We start from the raw sequence: 8188 nt of genomic DNA on the forward strand, positions 1-8188 counted from the left end.
TTAAAGTGAAGCCTCTGATAGCTTGTACCCTTGTGATGCTTGCGATGTGCTGCAGGGACTACAATGACTGTACGTAACTTTGCCTTTTTCTCCTGTATGGAAAGAACTGACTGTTCTGCATTCTTTCAAGTGCTAAAATATTAATAGAACCTGAGGTAGAATAAATGATGTTCCCAGTGAGTGGGACATCCATACAATTCATGCTGATGTTTTATGTAAGTTGGTGTTACACAAACTAGCAAATGCAGTACATAACATACTTCCTTAACTGTCCAGAGTTTTGTAATGTTGCAATGGGGCTGTGGCATGTGACAATCCAGTTCATTCATGGGCTGTTTCTCTTGGACTCTTGACATGGTCAATGAAAATGGGGGAAATTTGCACAGTACCAGTGGTTGAGATATCCAACCAGACCCCTGGTGGAGATTTGGGGGAGTGTATTACGAGTGGCTGTGCAAATGGTGCAAGGGCTTGGAGTGAAGACTACCTTTTATTTTAAGGGCTCCCTAATTTTTAAACTCCTCTAGTCTCCTTCAGAAGGACAAACATCCTTTCTGCATCCACCCTGTCAAGTCCCCTCGGGTTCTTGTTTTTCAACAAGATTGCAGTGTTGAGTAACCTTGGTTTTGTACAATTTCACATTGGAAGCTGTTGCAATTTGTTTGGGCTGATCAGCAAATTTTGGTGCGATCTGGTTTGGCAATGCAGCAAACATGAATTTTGAAATGCTAGCAATAAATTGATTTTTTTAAGTGGTAAAACTAACCATTAATATGCTCACCTACCCAATAAAGCTGAGAAACCCAAGTCTTGGGCACCAGGCAAGGGGTTGGGTTTAATACAGGCCTTGCATTTGTCTTTGCACACCAAACTACCCTTGGTAGAATTAATGTGGAAATTCTGGGTAGAAGTTGGTTGCTTTCAGCACTAGCAGTCCTTCCACTTGTGCAGACTCTGAATTATAATCTTTATTGTCACAAGTAGGCTTACATTAACACAACAATGAAGTTACTGTGAAAAGCCCCATGTCCCCACATTCCAGCACCTGTTTGGGTACATGGAGGGTGAATTTAATGTCCAAATTACCTAACCAGCTGGTTTAGCTTGCTGGGCTAAATCGCTGGCTTTTAAAGCAGGCCAGCAGCACGGTTTGATTCCCGGACAGGCGCCGGAATGTGGCGACTAGGGGCTTTTCACAGTAACTTCATTGAAGCCTACTCGTGACAATAACCGATTTTCATTTCGTTTTGGGAGTTGGAGGAAACGTGCAGCCTCCGCACAGAGTAACCCAGCCGGGAATCAAACCTGGGACCCTGTTAAGCAACAGTGCTAACCACTCTGCTGCCATGCTGCACAAGTTCTCACTAACTGGCTCACGCAGGTTCACTCCAGACTCGTTCAATCACCCACTCTCTCACTGACTCGCAATCACTGACCTCCCAAGACTGGGAAGTTTGGCAATTTGAAAAAATGAAAATCGCTTGTCGCCACATTCCGGCGCCTGTTCGGGGAGGCTGTTACGGGAATCGAACCGTGCTGCTGGTCTGCTTTAAAAGCCAGAAATTTAGCGTTGTGCTAAACAGCCCCTTTTATTGCTGAGGATGAATCCAGGATGGCTGTGGATGGTGTTGAGACTCCATTCCTTAATCTGCCCTGTTGGGAGACTGTCCCTGCTAACCCTTGTGGCTGCCTGGCCCATTCCACCATGACTCCATTAGGGGATTCATGCCTGTGCAGGAAGGCAGAGATAACACACACTTGTGGGGGGGAAAAAAACTCCACTCACCTTCCCACTGCTCACTACTTCAATCGGACTGTTAACCTCCTGCATTTGCTCATCGGCTTTTTGGGGAGAATTAACTGGGAAACCTGTCCCAATTGAAAGTTGGCTATGAGAGGATACTTTGAAGAAAGCTGTGAGCGTTAGTCCCCCGGCACGGTCAAGTTAAGTGCGGTGGGAGGAAAGATGGCAGAGGTGAGCTTTGGGTGGGGTTGCTTCAGAACAACACAGCACAGGAACAGGCCCTTCGGCCCTCCAAACCTGTCAAAACCCTCAGCACTTCCTTCTGCCGGATCCGTCTACCCATCCTATCCATGTGTTTGTCAAGATGCCTTTTGAAACGCCTGCTTCCACAACCTCCCCAGGCAACGCGTTCCAGGCACTCACCACCCTCTGCATAAAAAACCTGCCCCGCACATCTCTAAAACTTGCCCCATGGACCTTAAACCTGCTCCCTGGAGATGACCCCCCCAACCCCCTGGGAAAGAGTGCCTGCCCAGCCACTATCCATGCCCCTCATAATCTTGTAGACCTCTATCAGGTCACCCCTCACCCTCTGTCGTTCTAATGAAAACAATCCGAGTCTATTCAGCCTCCACATAGCTAACACCCTCCAGACCAGGCAACATTCTGGTAAACCTCTGCATCCTCTCCAAAGCCTCCACATTCTTCTGGTAGTGTGGCGACCAGAATTGTGCGCAATATTCCAAGTGCTGCCTTAACAAGGTTCTGTACAACTAGAATAATGTGCCAGTTTTTATGCTCTGTAAGGAGGGATATGCTGACGGAGGTGATGGTGGCTGAGTTTGAGAAGCAGTTCAGTAAACCTTTCAAGTGGCATCGGAGGGAAATAACATAGAACATAGAACACTACAGCGCAGTACGGGCCCTTCGGCCCTCGATGTTGCGCCGACCTGTGAAACCATCTGAAGCCTATCTGACCTACACTATTCCATTTTCATCCATGTGTCTATCCAGTGACCACTTAAATGCCCTTAAAGTTGGCGAGTCTACTACTGTTGCAGGCAGGGCGTTCCACACCCCTACTACTCTCTGAGTAAAGAAACTGCCTCTGACATCTGTCCTATATCTCTCACCCCTCAATTTAAAGCTATGTCCCCTCGTGTTGGTCATCACCATCCGAGGAAAAAGACTCTCACTGTCCACCCTATCTAACCCTCTGACTATCTTATATGTCTCTATTAAGTCACCTCTCAGCCTTCTCCTCTCTAACGAAAACAACCTCAATTCCCTGAGCCTTTCCTCGTAAGACCTTCCCTCCATACCAGGCAACATCCTAGTAAATCTCCTCTGAACCCTTTCCAAAGCTTCCACATCCTTCCTATAATGTGGTGACCAGAACTGCACGCAGTACTCCAGGTGTGGCCGCACCAGAGTTATGTACAGCTGCAGCATGACCCTGTGGTTCCGAAACTCAATCCCCCTGCTTATAAAGGCTAGCACACCATATGCCTTCTTAACAGCCCTATTAACCTGGGTGGCAACTTTCAAGGATTTATGTACCTGGATGCCGAGATCTCTCTGTTCATTTACACTACCAAGAATCTTGCCATTAGCCCAGTACTCTGCATTCCTGTTACTCCTTCCAAAGTGAACCACCTCACACTTTTCCGCATTAAACTCCATCTGCCACCTCTCAGCCCAGCTCTGCAGCTTATCTATGTCCCTCTGTATCCTATAACATCCTTCAGCACTATCCACAACTCCACCGACCTTCGTGTCATCTGCAAATTTACTAACCCATCCTTCTACACCCTCTTCCAAGTCATTTATAAAAATGACAAACAGCAGTGGCCCCAAAACAGATCCTTGCGGTACACCACTAGTAACTGAACTCCAGGATGAACATTTGCCATCAACCACCACCCTCTGTCTTCTTTCAGCTAGCCAATTACTGATCCAAACCGCTAAATCACCTTCAATTCCATACTTCCTTATTTTCTGCAATAGCCTACCGTGGGGAACCTTATCAAACGCCTTACTGAAATCGATATACACCACATCAACAGCTTTACCCTGATCCACCTGTTTGGTCACCTTCTCAAAAAACTCAATAAGGTTTGTGAGACATGACCTACCCTTCACAAAACCGTGTTGAGTATCGCTAATCAACTTGTTCTTTTCAAGATGATTATAAACCCTATCTCTTATAACCTTTTCCAACATTTTACCCACAACCGAAGTAAGGCTCACAGGTCTATAATTACCAGGGTTGTCTCTACTCCCCTTCTTGAACAAGGGGACAACATTTGCTATCCTCCAGTCTTCCGGCACTATTCCTGTCGACAAAGACGACATAAATATCAAGGACAAAGGCTCTGCAATCTCCTCCCTGGCTTCCCAGAGAATCCTAGGATAAATCCCATCTGGCCCAGGGGACTTATCTATTTTGACATTTTCTAAAATTGCTAACACCTCCTCCTTTTGAACCTCAATTCCATCTAGCCTGGTCGACTGAACCTGAGTGTTCTCCTCGACAACATTGTCTTTCTCCAGTGTAAACACTGACGAAAAATATCCATTTAATGCTTCCCCTATCTCCTCTGATTCCACACACAACTTTCCACTACTATCCTTGATTGGCCCTAATCTTACTCGAGTCATTCTTTTGTTCCTGATATACCTATAGAAAGCCTTAGGGTTTTCCTTGATCCTATCCGCCAACGACTTTTCGTGTCCTCTCCTCGCTCTTCTTAACTCTCCCTTTAGGTCCTTCCTGGCTAACTTGTAACTCTCAAGTGCCCTAACTGAGCCTTCATGTCTCATCCTAACATAAGCCTTCTTCTTCCTCTTGACAAGTGCTTCAACTTCCTTAGTAAACCACGGCTCCCTTGCTCGACAACTTCCTCCCTGCCTGACAGGTACATACTTATCAAGGACACGCAGTAGCTGTTCCTTGAAAAAGCTCCACATTTCGATTGTACCCATCCCCTGCAGTTTCCTTCCCCATCCTATACCTCCTAAATCTTGCCGAATAGCATCATAATTGCCTTTCCCCCAGCTATAATTCTTGCCTTGCGGTATATACCTATCCCTGCCCATTGCTAAAGTAAACATAACCGAGTTGTGATCACTATCACCAAAGTGCTCACCTACATCTAAATCTAACACCTGGCCGGGTTCATTACCCAGTACCAAATCCAATGTGGCCTCGCCCCTTGTTGGTCTGTCTACATACTGTGTCAGAAAACCCTCCTGCACACACTGCACAAAAACTGACCCATCTATAGTACTCGAACTATAGTATTTCCAGTCAATATTTGGAAAGTTAAAGTCCCCCATAACAACTACCCTGTTACTCTCGCTCCTGTCAAGAATCATCTTTGCAATCCTTTCCTCGACATCTCTGGCACTATTCGGAGGTCTATAGACAACTCCCAACAGGGTGACCTCTCCTCTACTGTTCCTAACCTCGGCCCATACTGCCTCAGTAGACGAGTCCTCAAGCGTCCTTTCTACCGCCGTAATACTTTCCTTGATTAACAATGCCACACCCCCCCCTCTTTTACCATCTTCTCTGTTCTTACAGAAACATCTAAATCCTGGAACCTGCAACAACCATTCCTGTCCCTGCTCTACCCATGTCTCCGAAATCGCCACAACATCGAGATCCCAGGTACCAACCCATGCTGCAAGCTCACCCACCTTATTCCGGATGCTCCTGGCGTTGAAGTAGACACACTTCAAACCAGCGTCCTGCTTGCCGGTGCCCTCTTTCGAACTTTTAACCCTATCCCTGACCTCACTACTCTCAACATCCTGTACACTGGGACTACAATTTAGGTTCCCATCCCCCTGCTGAATTAGTTTAAACCCCCCCGAAGAGCACTAGCAAATCTCCCCCCCAGGATATTGGTACCCCTCTGGTTCAGGTGAAGACCATCCTGTTTGTAGAGGTCCCACCTACCCCAGAATGAGCCCCAATTTTCCAGGAAACCGAAACCCTCCCTCCTGCACCATCCCTGTAGCCACGTGTTCAACTCCTCTCTCTCCTTATTTCTCACTTCGCTAGCACGTGTCACGGGTAACAACCCAGAGATAACAACTCTGTTTGTTCTAGCTCTCAGCTTCCACCCTAGCTCCCTGAATTTCTGTCTCAAATCCCCATCTCTCTTCCTACCTATGTCGTTGGTACCTATGTGGACCATGACTTGGGGCTGCTCCCCCTCCCCCTTAAGGATCCCAAAAACACGATCAGAGACATCACGAACCCTGGCACCTGGGAGGCAACATACCAACCGTGAGTCTCTGTCGTTGAGAATGTGCAAACTTCACACAGTGACTCAGGGCCAGGATCGAACCTGGGACCTCAGCACCATGAGGCAGCAGTGCTAACCATTGTGCCACCGTGCTGCCCAGCATTTGTTCTTTAGGAGGGATACGACAGAAGTGCTGAGGGTTTTGGCAAAGATTGGTAACGTGGCCGGTGCGGGCTTGGAGAGCCTGTTCCTGTGCTGTATTGTTTGGGTATATGGAGAGGGGGTAAGGGCGGTTGGGTTAGTTTGGGTATATGGAGAGGGGGTAAGGGTAGTTGGGTTAGTTTGGGTATATGGTTACGGCGGTTGGGTTAGTAGGGGTATATGGAGAGGGGGTAAGGCTGGTTGGGTTAGTTTGGGTATATGGAGAGGGGGTAAGGGTGGTTGGGTTAGGTTGGGTATATGGAGAGGGGGTAAGGGAGGTTGGGTTAGTATGGGCATCTGGAGATGGGGTAAGGGAGATTGGGTTAGTATGGGTATATGGAGAGGGGGTATGGGAGATTAGGTTAGTATGGGTATATGGAGAGGGGGTGAGGGCAGTTGAGTTAGTATGGGTATATGGAGAGGGGGTAAGGGAGGTTGGGTTAGTTTGGGTATATGGAGAGGGGGTAAGGGAGGTTGGGTTAGTATGGGTATATGGAGAGGGGGTAAGGGTGGTTGGGTTAGTTTGGGTATATGGAGAGGGGGTAAGGGAGGTTGGGTTAGTTTGGGTATATGGAGAGGGGGTAAGGGTGGTTGGGTTAATTTGGGTATATGGAGAGGGGGGTAAGTGAGGTTGGGTTAGTATGGGTATATGGAGAGGGGGTAAGGGTGGTTGGGTTAGTTTGGGTATATGGAGAGGGGGTAAGGGAGGTTGGGTTAGTTTGGGTATATGGTTAGGGCGGTTGGGTTAGTATGGGTATATGGAGAGGGATGAGGGCGGTTGGGTTAGTTTGGGTATATGGAGAGGGGGTAAGGGAGGTTGGGTTAGGTTGGGTATATGGAGAGGGTGTAAGGGTGGTTGGGTTAGTTTGGGTATATGGAGAGGTGGTAAGGGTGGTTGAGTTAGTATGGGTATATGGAGAGGGTGTAAGGGTGGTTGGGTTAGTTTGGGTATATGGAGAGGTGGTAAGGGTGGTTGAGTTAGTATGGGTATATGGAGAGGGGGTAAGGGAGGTTGGGTTAGGTTGGGTATATGGAGAGGGGGTAAGAGAGGTTGGGTTAGTATGGGTATCTGGAGAGGGGGTATGGGAGGTTGGGTTAGGTTGGGTATATGGAGAGGGGGTAAGAGGGGTTGGGTTAGTTTGGGTATATGGAGAGGGGGTAAGGGTGGTTGGGTTAGTTTGGGTATGTGGAGAGGGGGTTAGGGCGGTTGGGTAGTTTGGGTATATGGAGAGGTGGTAAGGGTGGTTGAGTTAGTATGGGTATATGGAGAGGGTGTAAGGGTGGTTGGGTTAGTTTGGGTATATGGAGAGGTGGTAAGGGTGGTTGAGTTAGTATGGGTATATGGAGAGGGGGTAAGAGAGGTTGGGTTAGTATGGGTATCTGGAGAGGGGGTGAGGGCAGTTGAGTTAGTATGGGTATATGGAGAGGGGGTAAGGGTGGTTGGGTTAGTTTGGGTATATGGAGAGGGGGTAAGGGCGGTTGGGATAGTTTGGGTATATGGTTAGGGCGGTTGGGTTAGTTTGGGTATATGGAGAGGGGGTAAGGGTGATTGGGTTAGTTTGGGCATATGGAGAGGGGGTATGGGTGGTTGGGTTAGTTTGGGTATATGGAGAGGGGGCAAGGGTGATTGGGTTAGTTTGGGTATATGGAGAGGGGGCAAGGGTGATTGGGTTAGTTTGGGTATATGGAGAGGGGGCAAGGGTGATTGGGTTAGTTTGGGTATATGGAGAGGGGGCAAGGGTGATTGGGTTAGTTTGGGTATATGGAGAGGGGGTAAGGGTGGTTGGGTTAGTTTGGGCATATGGAGAGGGGGTTAGGGTGGTTGGGTTAGTTTGGGTATATGGAGAGGGGGTAAGGGCGGTTGAGCTTGCCGGGACGATACAAGATCTCGTAATTATAGGTGGAGAGCTCGATTCTCAACCTCAAGATTTTATCGTTTTTGATCTTGCCCCGCTGCGTGTTGTTGAACATGAAGGCAACCGACAGT

This window comes from Scyliorhinus canicula, chromosome 1 (genome assembly GCF_902713615.1).
Source record: "Scyliorhinus canicula chromosome 1, sScyCan1.1, whole genome shotgun sequence".
NCBI lineage: Eukaryota > Metazoa > Chordata > Chondrichthyes > Carcharhiniformes > Scyliorhinidae > Scyliorhinus > Scyliorhinus canicula.